The sequence below is a fragment of the Sapajus apella genome, unplaced genomic scaffold (genome assembly GCF_009761245.1).
Source record: "Sapajus apella isolate SASKATOON/1434 unplaced genomic scaffold, GSC_monkey_1.0 scaffold15, whole genome shotgun sequence".
In the NCBI taxonomy this organism is placed as follows: Eukaryota; Metazoa; Chordata; class Mammalia; order Primates; family Cebidae; genus Sapajus; species Sapajus apella.
The window spans coordinates 25,812,522-25,832,448 of NW_022436955.1; the positions used below are offsets into that span (position 1 = coordinate 25,812,522).

General features: G+C 42.6%; 1 long non-coding RNA gene and 1 pseudogene across 1 annotated transcript in view; one reads left to right on the top strand and one right to left on the bottom strand.

Annotated features, from left to right (window-relative positions):
* The window catches only part of LOC116555363, a 785,279-nt gene that overhangs the window by 534,595 nt on the left and 230,757 nt on the right, over positions 1-19,927 (bottom strand). The window lies entirely within an intron of this gene.
* On the top strand, positions 7,175-7,287 carry LOC116555858 (annotated as a pseudogene).

Genomic DNA, 19,927 nt, shown 5'->3' on the forward strand with positions numbered 1-19,927 from the left:
ATGTATATAATATACACAGTAGAATACTACTCAGCCCTAAAAAGGAATGAATTAATGGCATTCACAGCAACCTGTGATTGGAGACTATTATTCTAAGTGGACTTAACTCAGAAATGGAAAACCAAACATTGTATGTTCTCACTCATAAGTGGGGGCCAATCTATGAGGATGCAAAGGCATTAGCATGATACAGTGGACTTTAGGGACCCAGAGGGAAAGGGTGAGAAGTGGGTGAGGGACAAAAGACTACAAAGTGGGTTTAGCGTATACTGCTCAGGTGATGGGTGCACCAATATCTCACAAATCACCACTACGGAACTTACTCATGTAACCAAATACCACCCATTCCCCAAAAACCTATGGGAATAAAAAGTTTAAAGAAAAGGAACATTTTTGTACTTGTTTTTGGGACCCATAGGCATGCATTTGTTGGGCTTACACCTAGGAGCAGAACTTTTGGTTCACTGGGCATGCATATTTTCAATTTTGGTAGATATTGCCAAATAGTTTTTGAAGTAGTTATACCAATTCATACTGTAAATCCTCCACCATAATCCACTCCACAGTTATACCAATTTGTATTGTCAATACTACACCTATAATCCATTCCATAGTGTCAGTGGAAGACCACCAGGAAGACACTTGTAGTAGAAAATGAACAAAATTAGTTTCATTAACAAGGAAGAGCACACACAGTGGGGATGCCGAGATGACTCAAGAAAAGGGTGTTGGGAAGAATTAGGAGATTTGAGCTTCTGTTAGGTGGTTTTGGGAGGTTTCAGGGAAACTGGGTGTTGCTCTTAATTGGATACTGTCAGGAAGCCAGGTTAATTCTATGACTGGATTGCTTAATCATTTTTATCCAGAAAGCAGGAAGAATGGAATGGGGCTAAACTGGAATTTGAAGAGAAACAGCATTGACTCACATAAGTCAACGTATTAATTTCCTGTGTGCTGTAGCAAAGTATTGCAAACTGGGTGTCTTAAAACAACAGAAATTTAGTTTATTTTCTGGCAATTTTGCAGACTACAAGTCTGAAATTAAGGTGTTGGCAGGGCTAGTTCCATTTTGGAAGCACTGAAGAAGAATCTATTCCATGCCTTTCTCCTAGCTTCTGGTGATGGCCCGCAATCCTTGACTCTCCTTGGCTTGTAGCTGCATCACCCCAGTCTCTTTCCCTATTGTCCTGTGATGTGCTCCCTGTGTCTGTCTCTGCGTCTCTAGTCAATTTCTTATATTAACAATAGCCGTACTGGACAAGGGCTCACACTAATGACCTCCTCTTAACTTGATTGTCTCTGCAAAAACACCCTATTTTCAAATAAGGCACATGAACAGGTACTGGCGATTAAGACATCGACTTATTTCTTGAAGGGATAGGATCCAACCCAGAACAGCTGAGATACAGGGTGTTTGGTTGCTTTTGTAACTTGAATATTGTTCTTAATTTTGTCTGTGTTCAGATATGATTATGGAGTGGTCTTATTATCTGGTATAACAGGAAATATGTTCAACAGAAGAATACTATGGCCTAGCTTCCCATTTTTGGGGTGGCTTTTCTCTTCCTCAGTAGCCTCCACTCTTGGTATTGTCAAGCTTGTTAATTTCAGTCATTCTGGTCAGTGTGAACTGACATCTTATTGTAGTTATTATTTATATTTGCTTGATGATAATTAGATTGAGCACCTTTTATGATTGGGGGGGTGTTTGGATATGCTTTTTAATAAAGTGTTTGTTCAAGTCTACTGCCATTTCTTTCTTAGGATGCCTGTCCTTTTCTTACTGAATTTCCAAAGCTTTTAATATATTCTGAATACAACTTGTTAGGTATATAGTGTTGGTAATATCTTCTGCTAAACCATGGCCTCCCTCTCTGTTTACATGAACCAGAGGGATGAGAATGTTCCATCAATGGTATGTTTTTACTTTCATCCATGTATCAGATATTGTATAGACACAGGCACAGGCCATGTTTGATTACCATGAACTCCCTGACCTCGTCTCCCACTTCTCTCCCCTGGTGTACCCTGCTTCGGCTGCACTTACTGCTGCCTTTGTCTGGAATGTTCTTTCCTTAGATAACCTCATGACTTGCACACCTTCCCACCTCTTCTTAATGAGGATTTCCAGTGTACATTTTAATAATTGCATGCTCCATGCCTTACTTATGCCTAGAAATCTCTGTCCACCTTCCCTGCCTTTTCTCATGTCATTCCTTGGTATCTGACATATGACAAGTATGTGGGTACTGTCGATCTCCTGAGAGAATGTGGGCTCCATGAAGACAGGTTTTGTTTGGTTGGTTGATTTCCTGCTGTACGCCTAGTACTTGGAGCAATGCCTGCATATGCCTGCATATAGAGCTGCATGTAGCTAGGAATATCTATTGAATAAACGAATGAAGGAAGGAAGGAATGATTGAAATAAACATGTAGGAATGGATCTGTGCTGCCCATATGTTGCTGATCTAATGTGGGACTCATGGTTCAATACAGAATTTATAGAAACTACTTGATAGCTTCTGTGTGATATTCACCGAGTCTGGTGATGATAGGATTATACTCTGAGATTTAAGCTTTAAAACAGACATATAATGGGTTTTAAAAACTGCAAGAGAAGCGATAGCTCCTAGGCTGCAGATCACCTCAGCAATCTGAGGTCAAATGAATAAACATATCTAATGAAAAACATGTTGGTCAAAGGAATTTTAATCTGTCCATGAAAGCAAAGTGAAAGGAGACTCTTGGAGGCAGTTTTGGGCACCATTCATCCAGACTCTGCCCAGGAGAAAGGGGCACTGCCAGTCAACTTGGAGGATTCTGAACCCATTGGCAAGGGCAGCCCTCCTGGAGCTGGTTGAAGGCAGTAGGGTCAGTTGGCACTGGTCCCTTGGTGAAGCTATCTTCGGGGTATGTTGGCTGCATTAGGTTATCTTGTGCGAGGCTTGTAGAAGTCTAACACTTTCTAATTCCACTAAACTTTCAGGTAAAATAGGTTTGGCCCTCCTTATAAGTCAAGCTCTGGGAAGACAGTAGACTAATTGGGAGAGCTTGTAAAGTTTCTATGCTAGTCATTTATCATTTTATGTTAATAAAATTGATATTGAAGTTTTATAACAAGTCTCATGAGGTCGAGTAATGTGATTCCACATCTACGAAAAGGAATGGATGTTGGTGTGCTGGAAAAGTCAGCTTTTAGAACCTCTAAGACTGAGGGCTCAGCGCCTGGGGCTGGTAAAACCATAAGAAGGATGAATTCCCCTTCATGAGGAATTTTGACACATAAACTACCAGTTTCTTGGTGGTCGACCTGAGCTTGCATTGGGGAGCCTATGGCCGTGTTTCCAGGAGTTTCCTTTGTATGGAACATCTGGTTTATAGCTAGCTGTGCTCCCATCAGACTTCCTTGCTTGTGAGCTGTTGCTAATTTAAGAGTTTTAGCTCTTTCAGTCTTAGGTATCATCAGACATGTCACACTTTCCGTAGATTTGCCTTTTGTAGCTAGGGAAGCTGTAAAATGTTTAGGCCTTAGATCTACTAGAGACTCACCAATGACCCCATGTTAATATTTTTAATTTGTTCTTTGACAACTTTATGTTCAGATTTCTAATTTTGTTATTAGATGCAAGGACAGAAACGGCACCTGTTAGGTAAAGTCTAACCTGGAATCTACGTCATCAAGCCGCCACATTTAATTACCAATGTCCATAGGCATTGTGGTTCCTGATTCTATTTTTTTTACACCCTCTTGAAATCAGCTCCATGCTGGCGTTTTCTCATACTACACAGCTGGGAATTCCAGGATTGTTTTTTTTCTTGCCTTCTGTATATTTCTACAAAACAAGCTGTGGTCGAGACATCTTGCTATGTAACCAAGATGGGGAAAATGGAATGAGATAAACAAGTTCTACAATATTTGGGTAGTAAGAACATCCATCACATACTGAAATTTTTGGGTGATGAGAACTCAGCAATGCACTTAATGTACTGCTTAGGGGAGGTAAAGGCCTTGCTCAATCAACTTAATGGAAGAACTGAACATCCAAAGATTGTAATTACCATTTGGGGACTTCTTAACACTTGGCTTCATTTAAAGAAGTTATTCAGTAAGAAGCCTGATGTTGCCACCATGTTTATACCGTTTTTAAGGCAGGCATAGAGAGGGTTATGTTTTATTCAATAGTCTCTTTAGAAAACAAAGAGGCAGTATATCATTTAGAATGCCTTCAGCTACCAGTAACAAAATACCCAAGTAATAGTGGGTTAAATACTAAAGGTATTTAAATATATAACATAACAAGAAGCTGGTTTAACAGTTCAGGGAGATAGGAGGGGAATTCACCGTCTCTAAGATTATTTTTTGGCCTTTACTTCATGGGGATAAATGGTTGTCACAGCTTCAAGCATCGAGTCCTGCATCCCAAGCAGAAAGGCAGGGAAAGAAAAACACTTTCTTTCTGAGGCTCTGTTGTCGTTTTCATGAGGAAGCTTCCCAGCAGGCTTCTCTCCCCATGTCCCGGTGGACATGGTTTGGTTACGTGCCCACTCCTAGGCCAACTGCTGGAAAAGCAGGAAGGAATTACGGCAGTGGTTTAGGTCATCTTGAAGCTGTGAAGGGGTCTGATGCCTTCTCTGGGATGACACGATGCCTGCTCTCTATTTTAGCAATATGGGGTATACTAGGGGGGTGAGTGAACGTAAAAATGTCTTCCAAAAATATATTTTAATAAATTATATGAATAATTTTTTTAAAAATTAGCCTTAAATGTGTAGAGATAACTGTTAAATAAATTCCTTACAGGGAAGAGAGGGAGGAGCATGTGGGTTTGATGTTGGGATGGGCAGGTATGCAGGTATCCAGGTAGAAGCTTGGCATCAGTTTACCTAGAGACAGTCTAGGAAATTCCTGTCCTGTTTTCTCCAGTTACACTGCATCTGGGATATAAAATCTGCTGAAACATCAACCTCTGTGAACCACACAGCATGTCTTGTCACTTGTCACAGATGGCTGCCCCTTGCCGTCCTGCCAGCCGCCAAACTTGAACCATTCAGTGCAGCCACTGCCTGTTGTTTCCTGTTACGTTGTTAAGGTATGGACTGCCAAGTTCTAAAAGCATCCCTTGACTCCATCCAGAGTGGCATCTGCACACAAAAGCAATGCCCAAGGACTGCCAGGCTGAAATCATTTCTGCAGAGTTAAACTGGAGCATTAAGTAGCAAGTGGAATTTGACAGAAGGGAGGAGCAACCGCACTTTCTGTAAGAACATGAAAAAAAGATGACGGTTATTAGATAAGCTGGGGAAAGAACAAAATTACACATGGTCAAAGAAGTCTTGGCCTAGAGTGGCTGAAAAATACAGACCTCGCCGATAGGGTAGGGTTGCATTGGAGGTAGAACAAGATCAACAATAATGAGAGAGAATAAAGGAAGGAAGCCATGGCCAACTTGCAAAAATTTGGCTCTGTTGTCTACTCTGTGAAAGCACTTGGCAATACCACCTTTGAAATGAAGGTGTTGGTGTGAAGACCCAAGGAGGTGCATTCTCTGAGTCTGGAGCCATTTCTAAAGAAGCTAAATAAAAATGAAGCCATTAATTGAGACACATTGTATAAAAAAATCAGTGTCATACCAGATGGAAGGAGTCATGTTTGCCATCTCAGTGGAAAGGGCATTGTTTATCGAGCATTGACCTTCTAGTGTGAGCACGGTGCATTTATTATCTCATTTAATTCCTGTGATCTCCAGCTGAGGCAGGTGCTTTCATTATCTCCATTTGACAGATCGGGGGGATTGTAGCTTAAAAGGCTTAACTCATAAGTGGAAAGGTCAGGATGTAGACCGAAGCTATGTGATTTCGAAATCTATGTTCCTAACCTCTATTCTGTACTGCTGGCCCAAATTGAAAACAGTGAAGTGTAATACAAGGAAATTATAACTGATTGGATGAACCGAATACTAGGCTTTATCTGTTCTTCAGAGGTAAGATGATGATGTAGATTTAGGAATACGTATTATGGACTCTTTCTATTGTAAGTGACAGATCCCAAATCTAAAGTGGTTCTTAAAAAAAAAAAAAAAAAAAAGGAGAACACTATTGATACTGATTTCTGTGGTTAGCTAAATAAAGGTATCCCAAAATGTCCACATCCTAATCCCTCCAACCCGTGAATACCCACATCCAAATACCTGGAACCCATGAATATGTCACCTTATATGGCAAAAGGGGCTTTGTAGATGTGATTAAGTCAAAGATCCTGAAATGGTGGAGACGATCCTGGAAAATCTGGGTGGTCCCATCATAACCACAAGGATCCTTATAAAGGAAAGAGGGAGATTTGGTTACAAAAGTAGGAGACATGAGTATGGAAGCAAGAGGTTGGAGCAGTGTTAGGAAGGGCCCCGAGTCAAGGAATGTAGGTAGCCTCCAGAAACTGGAAAAGGCAAAGGAACAGCTTTTGTCCTAGAGTCTTCAGAAGGAACACAGCACTGCCAACATCTTGATTTTGGACTTCTGATGTCCAGAACTGTAAGAGAACACATTTGTGTTGTTTTAAGGTATCCTTAACACTATCACGGTAATTTGTTATAGCAGCACAAGGGAACTAATACAACTCGTGTACCTGAAAAGTCCAGGGCAGCAATGGCTTCAGGCTTGACTGGGTCTAGAGACTCTAATGGGGTGGCCTTACTTTATACCTTAACTGTGCTTTGTTTTGCAATGTCCTTATTCACTGATGGGCTTTCTTTGGGTTGAGTCCAAGCTGACATCAGTGCCGCAGGCTTCTGCCTCACCACTGTAGCAATCCCACTAGAACAAACAGCACCCCTTTCCTTATAATGTCTCCACATGTCCCAGGGCTGACCTGCATGCGCCTGGCTTGTACCCTGAATGATCACCGTGTTTCTTATTGGTCAGATCTCATCATTGACTATGTCTCAAGGTAGGGAGGGGGGTCAGCCCTACCTGAACCTCCCTGACTCTTAAGGTAGAGCGGTGCTTTGCAAAGAAAAGACTGGGCTGGCAAACGCAACAGATGCCAACCAAAGGGTGTGAAGCAGGTGCATTGGGACTTTAACTATTGCTGGTTCTAAGGAAAGCCAGAGAGACAGAAATAGAGGATTCTGTCTCACCAGCAGAGACAGTTAAAAAACACAAAAAGCTGTTCCCCTCCATCCTTTTGTGGTTCCTAAGTGTGATGTTTGGGTTTTCATACTCATGTGTGAAAAGCGCCTCCCTCAAGCCTTGTTATGATGTGGCAGGCACATTACCCTTAACCATCTGACGAAAAGAAAAGGAAAAACAAAAACTGGGAAATCAATTACAGGCAGCGGCTTTGGGTTGAATTCAAATTCTTGTTGTGATCTGATGGAGAAAGACAGGTGTGAAAGGGACAGGAAGATGAAAAGGAAGGCTCCCTTGCTTGTTGGATGGGAGAAACAAGAGGACCATGAGAATGATCCCTTTGGATACATGTGACCTGATGACACCTCCAGACCCTGAGCTCCAGCCCAGGTGGGCCTGGTTGTTTGCCAAGAATGGACTCTGCAGAGCAGTCTTTGCACTGCAGTCGAGCTGAGTCTGCTCCGTGCGTCTCTGCATGCTACTGGAAACCCCTGTGGAGAGTTCCAGCCTTTGGAAAGCCCTCATTGAGGCTGAGATTGAACAGTGCTCATCTTGTAGGCCACCACCCTTCACCGTTGACATTGATCTTCATAAGTGAGCAAAGAGGCAGATGATATGGTAGCACCATGGCAGGTACACCCAGAGCCAGTCCATCTAGAGTATTGTTCCATGTGGCTCACAGAGGGAGCCTCAAGTTTCTGCTTCTGTTATGCTTGTCCCTGAGTAAGGGTATCTTTTGGTGCTTATAACTCTCTCTTTTGGTGCTTATAACTGAACAGGATGGATAGATAAGGGATGGATAGTAAGGGCATCTTATGGTGCTTATAACACTCTCTTTTGGTGCTTATAACTAAACAGGATGGATAGACTCTTTAGCCCCTGTTTGAAAACCAAGTCAGGTTTTCCTGATCCTTTAGAAGTATGAGTCAGATCATGCCACCCTGTGTTCAGAGCTGCCTGATAGTTTTTTAGTTCTCTGAGTCAAGGCCAAGTCCTAATAAAGTTTATATCATCTCACATCAGAGTGCCTTCTGTTGACTGACACAGTTACCGGATAGTCTTACCTTCAGGTGCTACATGACAGCCACCCTGGTCTCCTTATTTATTTACTTTATTGTCTGTTTGTTCCTGCTTCCTACTATCAGAAAACCTTTGTGAAGCCAGGAATTTTTGTCTGCCTTTTTTATTGCTGAGTTCTAAGCATCAAGAGGAATACCTGTGCATAACAGGTGCTCTGTAAGCATCAGCTGAGTTGAGGTGATGAATTAACTCTTGTGTGTGTGCATGCATCCATGCATTTTCCAACACTTACCAAGTACATGCAAAGCACCAGCTAATGAACTAGAAACTGCAGTCAGCATGACAAGCTCCACATGGTCTCTGCTCTTGAACAGCCCCTGCTGTAGAGAAGAGAGAATTACAGTCCCTTGTGATAATTACTAAAAGGTTGGATAAGCCCAGGGTACTCAGGGCACATGGGGAAGAAGGGAGTGCACCAGGACCAAGATTCTTTCCTGCTTCTGTACTCATAATTCCATCTGGGAACCTAACACATAATTGTGATTTTATTGTTTATGTCTCCTTGGAGCCATCTCTAGGTGTATAAGCTCCCTGTCTGAGCAAATCCATTCTAAATCCAATAGGTTTCCCTGCTCCCATGTTGAGTTCTAACTCATGGGTAATTTAATCCCTGAATACTGATGTTTGCTGATGGAAAATTGCTGCTTCCTCTCCTTGCTGAGGGGAGGTGGAAAACAAGACAGCAGTGAAGCCTCTTGATATTGAGTACAAGGTGCAGAGGTGGACTAGGTGGTTCTAAGCTGCATCCCTACAGGTGGTTTGTGCTGGGTGGCAGAAAGCAAGTATGCTTCCCGCTCTGGACCTGACACTTACTCTTCTCTGTGCCAGGCTCATCCCACAACTATTTGGATGGCCACTTTTTTCCAATCCTTCAAGCCTCAATTTTACCATCAGCTCCTCAGACAGGTAGTCCCTGATCACCTTATAGAAAATTGTTGCCCTCCACATCATCCTTGTCATTTTCTTCATATCACTAACTGTAATCTGAACACATCCTGCTTCCTGTCTTTCTCCCTTACTGACAGGCAAGTTCTGTATGGAGAAGAACTATTTCTGTATTATTCACGGTTGTGTCCCCAATACACATAGTAGGTGTTCAATAAATACTTTATCAATAAGCAGACAGCAAATGGAGGAATACTTGAACTACAATATCTGAAGCATTGGAATTTATAGAACTACAAGAAGCCACTATTGTTTCACCCTCTCCTCTCCTCTCCTCTCCTCTCCTCCCCTCCCCTTCCCCCCCCTTCCCTTCCCCTTTGTCTTTTTCCTTTTTTCTTTTTACCTGAGGAAGATGAGACCCAAAAAAGGGAGCAGCTTAATTGAAGCCATCCTGGCAGAGGAATCCACACCCACACCACATTCCCACCTCAGGTGGACGCACCATCTGCTGCTCTCACTGGGAAGAGCTCTAAGTTCCAAGCTGAGAGGTGATAAGGGCATACCTTGAGAGCCACTTGGAGCCACGGCCTCCTGGCAGAGGTGGTGCCCTCTCGTAGCAGCCCTGTGACATATGCACAGCTCTTCCATGCTCCCTGGAGTTTCCTGAGGATAGTTTGTGAGATACACCCTTCTCTTTTATCTACTTGTACCATTCAGCTCCTTCTGGAGGCTTATTACAGATTCCACTGGGACCAAAGCTGACTAACACCAAAACCAGTATTAATTCCAAGAATGACCTTAAGCAGTGTTTGATAGTTCTGTTAGAGCCAGCAACTCATTTTGAATACTGAATCACCACTCCAGCCTTGCAGTTCCAGTGCATACCACAATTTCCAACTCTCTCATGGGTGTTGCTCCCAAGAACTGCTCAAAGATTTTAGCCCTGTGTTCCTTTTTAAAGTTTACTTTTTTATTGAGATATAACCTTTGCAAAGTAAAATGCATACATGTTCAGTATACAGCTTAATGACTTTCTTTTTTTGGCTTATTAGTTTTGCCTGTTCTTGTACCTCATGTAAATATCATCATTCGTAACTTTTCTTGTGAGCCTGTCTAAACATTTTAAGTTAACATTTTGCCTGTAATATTCAGTGGTTTATTCTTTTCCATTGCTGTGCACTATTAAGTAACAATTTCAGACAATAGTATGAACACACTGCAATTTATTCATTCTACATTTAAGACATTATTTAGCTTGTTACCAGTTTTTGTGAATAAATGAACATTTTCCTACATGTACTTTTGTGGACTAGTCATATAACCAGGAGTGGAATTGCTAACATATTTTAGCCTTAATAAATACTAACAAACATTTTTTTCCAAAGTAGTATATGAATTTATACTCCCACCTGCAGTGAATGAGAGTCTCAGTGCCTCCACATCTTCATCAGTACTTGATGTCTTTGGTCCTTTAGAATTTAGCCATTCTAGTATATCATTGTGCTTTTACTTTGCATTTCCCTGATGACTAATGAATTTGGCACATTTTCTTATGTTTATTTAACCTTGCATTTTGAACAACTACACATTTATTGTCCAGAGCATGTACTCCTCTAAAGTTTGTAGACTGCCTTTGGACTTGTCCTTTTTTAAATTAACCTTTATCTCTGTTCCCCATGGGATATAGTCATCACCATCCATGTATGAATGCAGACTAGAAACTTTAAATGTCTTTGCTTCCCTACTGTACTCAAGAGGTCATGAAGTCCTGTGGACCCAGAAATATCTCCTGAATGTGTTTGCTTCCTCTTCATTCTCATTGTGGTCATCTTAGTTAAATTTTATTATGTCTTGTCCCTGCTAGCAAGAGAATGTCACTCTTCACATTCCCTTAACTGAAGAATGGGTTCCATTTTTCTGAGAATGTTTTTCTCTACGAATCAGCATATAGCACAACTAGAAAGTTAAAATAAGAATAGTGACTGCTAACATATTGTTAGATATAGTGAACTCCAAGTTTCTCTTCAAAGAATCAGTATGTCCAGCTCTCTTACTCTTTAATTCTCCATTTTAAAGCTTAACTTCCTGGTTCTCTGTACTCCCTTGCCTCTAATTTCAGTAAACAGCTTTCCTGGCAGTTCTAATCAGCACTTCACATCCGTTCCCCTGGTCACCTCCTTTGGCCTGAGTCACCCCTGGTCACCTGTTCTGACCTGTTCCATAACTGTCCTTCCCTCCAAACTACCCACCCCGCCACTCTGGCTTGTACCCCTGCTCTCTTTAAAATAGCCAATCAGAATTCACTTAGACTGTGTTGTCCAACCCTAGCCAATAGGGGAACAACACAGCAGTAGGGGCTACCTGCATCAAGAATAAGAACGCCTTCTCCTCCCTTGTCCAGGTGTGTACTCACCATTGCCCCATCTGTGAGCCCCACCCTTCTATAGAAGTAAATTGCCTTGCTGAGAAAATTTATATTTGAGTGATACTTCTTTTGGCACTGAAAATTTACATATAACAATTTTTAGAATGTTTGGTGTCTTTCAAAACTTTTAGAAGTTTATTATATGCATTATCTATGAAGTAGGGACTCTTATCATCCCCCTCCTACAGTTTCAGATAAGGAAATTGAACTATAGAGGTTAAGAAACTGGAGCAAGAGAGCTACATGACTGAGCTGGAGTTCAAAATCAGAATCTGTCTTCAGAGCCAACTGCTTAACCACTCATGATATTTGCCAGTGGTGCTTGATTGAAAGTTACAAGCTCATATTTAATTAACAGATTTTATTTTTCTACGTAATTGTGGTTTGGAGATTTACAGTTATGCTGCTGGGAATGAGGCAGATTTGACAGCTGCCATTTTGGCTAGAGAAACACTCTCCACAGTTGGAAACACAGTGGTGTCAAGGCCAGTATTCCAGGTTTGATCCTCTCCCTAGCCAGTTAGCTTCATGGAGGAAAACCATTAGTGAGGGCTATGAACCACAGGAGAAACTGGACAAGGAGTGCGAGTGGATCCCTATAAACCATCTTCACCACTGCAAGTTCTACTGATGATTGGGCTCCTCCCATAGTTTATAATCAAGGAAGACAGGTCCTGCTGGAGCCAGCAGCCTCAAGAGCAGGTGGGGCAGCAACAGGCACTGTTCCTCTCTTGCAGGTTGCAAGTGGGTCTTTCGGAAGTCAAAACAGAGACAGCCCCCAGGATTAATCCCATCAGGATTAAATGTAAAAGCTAAGATCTACTGGGCAATCACAATGCGTCAGGCAGTAGGCTGAGTATTTTATGGCCACAAGCTCATTTTTAAAAATCACAATAACTTTATGAGACAGCTGCTGTTGTTAAACAGTAGCCAGCCCTTATCCAGGGGAGATTCATTCCAAAACCGTTCTTAGTGGATGCCTGAAACTCAGGATAGAACTGAACCCTATACATACATGTTTCTTCTTATACATACACACCTGTAATAAAATTTAATTTGTAAATTAGGCACAGTGAGAGATTAACAACAATTCAAGTATACTAAAATGGAATAATTGCAGAGCTTATATTTTGCAGTGAATGCCAAGAATGAAGTACTCAGACAGTTCCTGCTGAGCGGGGAGATAGGGGTAGCTCTTCCCAGTGAGTCCACCTCAGTGTCCGTCCACCAAGTATTTCTTGAAAGGGCTTGTATTAACTACAAACATCCACTAGATGGTCATTTGAGGTGGGTTGCTGAGGTACCTATGATCTTGTACACACTCAAACTGCATTCTCAGGAGGCTGTTTTCAGCATTCCATATTACACAATACACTCTACTCCCTGTCCTGTTTTCAGGGTCAAGGAGTTTCATTCCCATGCAGGTAACATACACAGTGCCTCAGTATTTCCATACCATAACCTCAACTCAAAAGCCATGTGCATAAGCTTAAATATGTTGCCATGCACCCCCTACAGTAATTATAGTGATATACTGTAATGAAAGTTTTGTGAATGTGGTCTCTTGCTCTCTCTCTCAACATCTGTTTTACCGTATTCACACTTCTATTTGTAATCTGTCCGTTTTATAATCAACGTGGCTACTAACAGCCAGCAATATGGACAGTGTGGTTATGCTGGACACAGGAGAGATTCACATCCCTAGCAGGATGGAGTGGGATGGCACAAGATTTCGCCACGTTATTCAGAATGGTGCGTAACTTAAAGCTTACGAATTATTTGTTTCTGAGATTTCCTGTTTAATAATTTTGAACTGTGGTTGACTGCACGTAATTAAAACCACAGAAAGTGAAACCACAAATAAAGGAAGACTGCTGTACCCATTTTGCAGATGGGGCCTTGAAGACCTAGGGAGGTTAAGTAACAAGTGCTAGGCCAGTGCTTCTCAAATATTCATGAGTTTATGAATCCCCTGGGGACCTGGTGGAAATGCAGATTCTGACCTGGCAGGGCTGAATTGAGATTCTGCATTTCTAATAAACTCCCAGGGAGTGGTACTGCTGATGGTTGAGGTACCATGCCGGTAGCAAGGCCCCAGTCCTACAGCTGGTAAGTGGCAGAGCTGAGATTCTCTTACAGGCTGGAGGAGTCCAAGGCTTTCTCTCTCCATCACCCTGCTCTGTTGTTTCGTGTTGCACCTCTCACAACCTCATTTACATCACATTCAAAGGTCAGGCCCTGGCAAGCATCCTTGCAACCTTGCGTTAAGGCTGCATAACGCTCCCCGTCCCTCTCTCTGCTCCAGACTCACCAGTCGCCTCGCCATTCCACTGGCCACCTGCACTTGCCCTTGCTGTTTTCTCCTGCTGCAGTGCTCTTCCCCATGCATGACAAAGCTTGTCCCCACTGTGCCTTTCTGATCTCTCCTCAGTTGTCTCCTCCTTGGAGAGGATACTGTCTGCAGTAGCTTCCCCTGCACCTGCAGACTGGCCCCTTTTCCCTCTTACCCTTGTCCTGCTATAAGTTTCTTTACAGCTTTAATCACAATAAAATTCTACATTTCATATCCATATAGTTTATTGTTAATAATCTGTTTTCCTCACTAGAATGTAAGCTCCATGAAGGCAGAACGTTATCCATTTTTCTCTTTTTTATCTTTAGCATCTTCAACAGTGTCTGCAACATAGTGAGGCTTAATAATTATGTGTGAAATGAATAAATGAGATTGAAAATGAATGAATAACTGAATAGAATACATGCTCTAACTTCCTCATATATAACAACAAAAACACCTAACATTTACTGAACATGTACAGTGTTAGAAAATATACCAATCACTTTACCCAGATGATCCCGTTTATTCTTATGCAAGCTCTTAGAGCTATTATTACTAATTCCCATTTTCAGATGAGGAAACAAAGACTCAAGCGAGGTATGCAAATGTGCCCAAGGTCACACAACTAGTAAGTGACAGAGTTAGATTTTTCACCCAGGTATAATTCCCCTGAAGTCACCAGAAAGTCTCCTATGCTTGGCACTGTGAGAGACCTCACCATGGTTTCCATGGCAACAGGTCATGTTAGTAACTCTATGCAGGATCGAGTGTAGGAGAACACTGAGCTTGGAGAAGAGGGCCTCAGCCAGAATCACAAATATTTAACCAAGGTAGAAAAGAAAAAAAGGAAAATATCTGGCTTGGTAAATTCATCCTTATTTTCTCAACCACTTTTCATTTTCATCCAATAAGCCTACTCCTGGTCAGGAGAAATGATTCCACTTGATGTTTGCTTTTAATTTTACAAAAGTGGCCTTGGCTATGTGAAAGGACATATTTTGTCATCAAGAACATGCATGTTTAACCCCAGTACTGAGGGGGTCATGCTGTTTCTTTGTAGCAGGCGTGTTATCTTAGAGCAGAAGGAGAAAACAGGGAGCCAGGATTGCATTTTGCAACCAATGCCCTCAGCAATTTCTGGTGCATAGTGAACAGTTAAGTAGAAATAACCTCTACTTAATCTTGGAAGCAGGTTAGTGAGTTTATTTAATCACTGACAAAAGAGTATATTTTCTAGGTGGAAAGGAGAGTAGAGAAGGTATGTAACCAGCTGAAATGACAGAGACTAGGATTTAAGCTTTGGGCAGCTCCAATTACAGAATTTGCAATGCTGTTACATGAGTCGACAATGATCCTGAAAGTCCTTTTCATCTTGGGAGACAGCTGCTTGCTCTTCCTTGCCAGTAATCAGAGACATCTCCTTGTATCTAAACCTCCCATGTTCTCTGAGCCGCTAAGTTAGACCTGGGCCCCCAAGAATTCTACTAGTGTATCCACCTGGCCCAAGAAACTGAGGTCACTAAGGTTTTTGAGAGTATTTTTCTAAAAGGTAAAGAATCCAGTTTAAGGACTGTTGAGGTTCTCATAGGGAGCTGAAGGGGAGAAGCGCAGGGTAAAGTCACAGTGATATATTCTTAGAGACCTTTTGCATTTGATTTGTGTGGGACATGGATACTGACTCCGGTCTGACATCCAGTCTTTGAGAGGAACAGAAGTTCTGAACAATGAGTGATGTTTAAAATGCTAGTAATAATAAAATCACCACAACAGTAACAACATAGAAAACATGTTGAGCCTCCCACCCTCGAATCACCTCCCTACCTCCAAAGGGGTACCCACCAGGTAGAGAACCCAGGAGCCTCCTTTTTTTTTTGAGATGGAGTCTCGCTCAGTCACCAGGCTGGAGCACAGTGACACAAACTCGGCTCACTGCAACCTCCGCCTCCCGGGTTCGAGCAATTCTCCTGCCTCAGCCCCCCGAGTAGCTGGGATTACAGGTGTGTGGCACTATGCCCAGCTAATTTTTGTATTTTTAGTAGAGATGGGATTTCACCATGTTGGCCAGGATGATCTCGATCTCTTGATCTCATGATCCACTCACCTTGGCCTCCCAAAGTGCTGGATTACAGGTGTGTGCCATGGCACCCGGCCAGGAGGAGCCTCCTTTTTTTTTTTTTTTTTTTAGAATTTATAACTCCATTCCCTGGACAACTGGACAAGTGTGTTGTTCCTGGTCCCAGCAGAAATCAAATAGAGGAATATTTAACAAAAGGGCAATTTACAAGTGTGTGGGCAAGGCGTAGAGAAACCACAAGGGATAGTCAGGTGCCTGAGGGCCAGCAATAGCAAGGCTATTTCACAACCCTTAGTCCTGAGGGATAAGCAGTTTACTGAAACCTAAGAGTTTCGCTGACAGGGTCTCCATGAGTGAAGTACGGCCCTGGGGGAGAATATCATGAGCAGACTTTACTGGGCTCTGACCTCATCAGTGAAGGTGACACAGTTGGTATGAGGCTGAGTCAGGACTTACTCCTAGATCTGCATGACCTAAATCCTAGGCTTCTGGCCATTCCTCTCTTCTGCAGTGAGGAGAGTCCTGCTGATCGCCGCTCACGCTGGTATCAGGACATCCGTGGGATGTCCATATGATGTTGTGACTTCACCTTGTAGGTTTGTACTGTCTGCCAACCTTTCAGGACTTCCCTCACTCTCTTCTTTTGTGTGCTGAACCCTTGAGGTATGTGTGGGCTGCTTCTCGATATGCCTAGATCTATTTTTTGCCCTCATCTACTGTGCCATCCATGTCCCAGGAAGCTGAGCCCTTGGACTCCTCTGGCTTCTACTGGGATTCGGTCCTTGGAGAGGCACTGGCAGGGGACAGGCAGGAGGGGAGAGTGGCACACTTCTTTGCATGTGCCCTTGTGTGCCAGTGCCAGCAGGCTTTCATAGCATGGTTTTCTCCCCATGCCCTTTCAGTCCTAGAGACAAAAGGGCTTCCTGGGGTTCCTGCGAGGCTGTTCCCTGGGAGCTTCATTATTCCTTGTTAGTTCCCTTAACCCTGCCGTCACCTGTCAACAGGCCCTTCCTTCAATTCTTTTCAGGATCTAATGAAGTGTGTCTGTTTCCTGCAAGGACCCTGTCCTTTAAACTGTTCCTGCCTCTCCGTGAATGTCCAATCATGTCTTTAGACTGCAGCTCCTGAAACATGGAAGCCGAGTTTATTAGGGTCACTCCACTGAGCACACTGACCTCACAGTTGCAGACCCATCAAATACTTCCCTTTTGGTTTATGACAGCCTAGACCAGGGCCAAAGTCCAGGGCCTCGAGCCCCAGGCTCAGCAGAGTCGTCAGTGATTCCAGCTCAGGACACGCAGGGAACAGTTTCCTTTTTCAGAGTGCTCCTTAATAATGCACACGACAGCCGTCAGGACGTCTCACAAAGCCCAGTGACAACTCCCTGGATAGCTCTGTCATTAGAGTAATAATTTGAATCAATAGTGTAGTAAAGCTGCCATACGTTTATGTCACCCGAGAGATTAAGCAAACAATTATATAAAACATTCCGCAGAAAACCCAGTGCTCCAGCCAGATGCAGAGGGAGACTGTGTGCTTGTCCCCAACCAAATGCTTTTCCTTTAGTACATTTGTTTTTGCTGCTTTATCATCAGACTCTAAATTCTCACATTCAGAAAGAATACACCTGTACATTTGCCAAATTTTTTATTCCAGCCTGGGGAGCTCACCCTGTGTGAAGGAGTGAGAGTGTATGTGTTTCTGTGTTTCTCAAGCATCCCAGAATGTACAATGCCTACACAACCGCTCTAAACATAGCAGACACTAAATAAAAGTCCATGGGCGGTGGCCATGGCAGTAATGGTTTAATGACCATGGCATGACTTCTAAACATGATGGGTTTCTCCTGATAATGAGGCTTTACTTCTTTTGGCCTTTTCTTTTCTGCACATTGAGCCACATCGCCACTTTAATGGATTGGAAACATCCATTGTGATGGTTTTATTTTCACCTTGGTCAGAGGGAGATGCAGCTGGGAGCATCTCAAGCACTGGAGACAGCATTAACTTCCGGGGGCCAGGATTTCCTGTCTCTCCGTGTTATCTGGACAGTTTTCTAACGTACACTTGCTCAGTAGTTTGAACTTGACCATAATTACAGTCTTATTATCCTCACCAGCTTTACTTATCTCATTATCTCCTCCCTCCTGTGTTAGAGGTCAGTAGAACATCCCTTTTATTAGCCACTTAATCCTTCTATCTAGTAGTTCAACCCTGATTGATCCACTTAAGGTCCTTCTTTGTAGTTAACTTTGCTGACATTTGAGGTTCCCACCCCTCGAGTCCTTTCATTGCACATAAGCAGTCAGCTTTCTAGATCAGGAGTTCATTATCATTAATTTTATTAGAAGGAAGTCGAGTTTCATCATTGCTCAATGAGCACCACTTTATTTTTATACCCCTCCCTCTCTGCTTTTCTGGAGGTTGGCTCTTCTATCTTTGCACACTTTTTTGTACTCTTATTTGGAAAATTTTAGTAATAGCTTGTGGATGTCAAAAAATGCCCACCTTCATAGGAAAGGACATGACCTAACGCTCAGGCATAGACAGATTGACAGAGCATTGTTAAAGTGTGTGCGTGATGAGACACAGGTATGTTCTGTAAATGACCCATTTTATTGATTTATTCAGGGTATCACTCCCGTATTCACTGATGAAAGGACTGAATCATCTCAAACCATCATTTTCTTCTACATCTAACCCTATGCAGCTTTTCCTCGGAGAACATGCTCACAATTTGTTTTTGTTTTTAACGTCCAGACTGATGATAAATTTATAAGGCATATATCGCCGTAGAACACATTCCATGCCTTTTATTTTATCTATTTTACTATCTGCAAAGATGCTTTTTATACCATTTTGATACTTCTCTCATATTTTTTAACAATCACCATTGGAATTTCCCTGCCTAAGAATGCAGGGGTCAGGGCAAGGATAAAACAGATGTTTCCTCGGCTACTTTTCAGGCTCGAGGGTTGTTATAGGCATCTGTGTAGCTTGCCCTGGTTGGGGAGTGGAGGCACTGAGAGAATTTGAGAGATCAAGATCACTGTGTATGAGCCATGAAGCATTTTGGAGTTATGGTCAGATATTCCCCTACTAAGAGAAATTCACAAGAGCCATCCCTGTTGCAGTCAAGCCCAGTCTACTCCATCAGCTAGGGTCAGAGTATTAGTCTGTTCTCACAGTAAAGGCATACCCAAGACTGGGTAATACATAAGGAAAGAGGTTTAATTGACTCACAGTTTCACATGGCTGGGGAGGCCTCACAATCATGGTGGAAGTCAAAGGAGGAGCAAAATCACGACTTAGGTGGCAGCAGGCAAGAGAGCGTGTTCAGGGGATCTCCCCTTTATAAAACCATCAGATCTCATGAGACTTATTCGCTGTTACAATTACAGCACAGGAAAGACTCACCCCATGATTCAGTTACCTCTTACGGGGCCCCTCTCATGACACATGGGAATTATGAGAGTTACAATTCAAGATGAGTTTTGGGTGGGGACATAGAGCCAAACCATATCAGTTGGAAAGAGTGAGATTGTAGTTTCTGGACATTTGGGTAAACTAACTATCTGAGCTACTCCTATGAAGGTATTAAGTCATATATGGCATTTTATGCTTCTTAGGGAGCATGGATTCTCCAGCAATGCCAATAAAGATGCCCCAGCCGTGGCAATGCCAATATCAGAGACATTCAGGGATATGAAATTACTTTGGGACCTCAAGCCACATGGGTCTTCATGTGGTTGCTGGCCTCTAGCAGTGTATCAGGGTTCCCTGGAGTGCTTGTTAAAACACAGACTGCTGGGCCTCAGTCCAGGAGCTCCTTGGGGTGAGGCCTGAGAATGTGAATTCTGAAGAAGTTCCCAGATGATGTTGATGCTGCAGATCCCAGGACCATACTTTGAGAATCACTGGCCTGTAGTTACCCTGTCCTCTAAGTTTCTTTGGAGATCTTAGAAAGGTGTTATAGGTAAATTTTTGGTGCTGCAAAAGAAGTA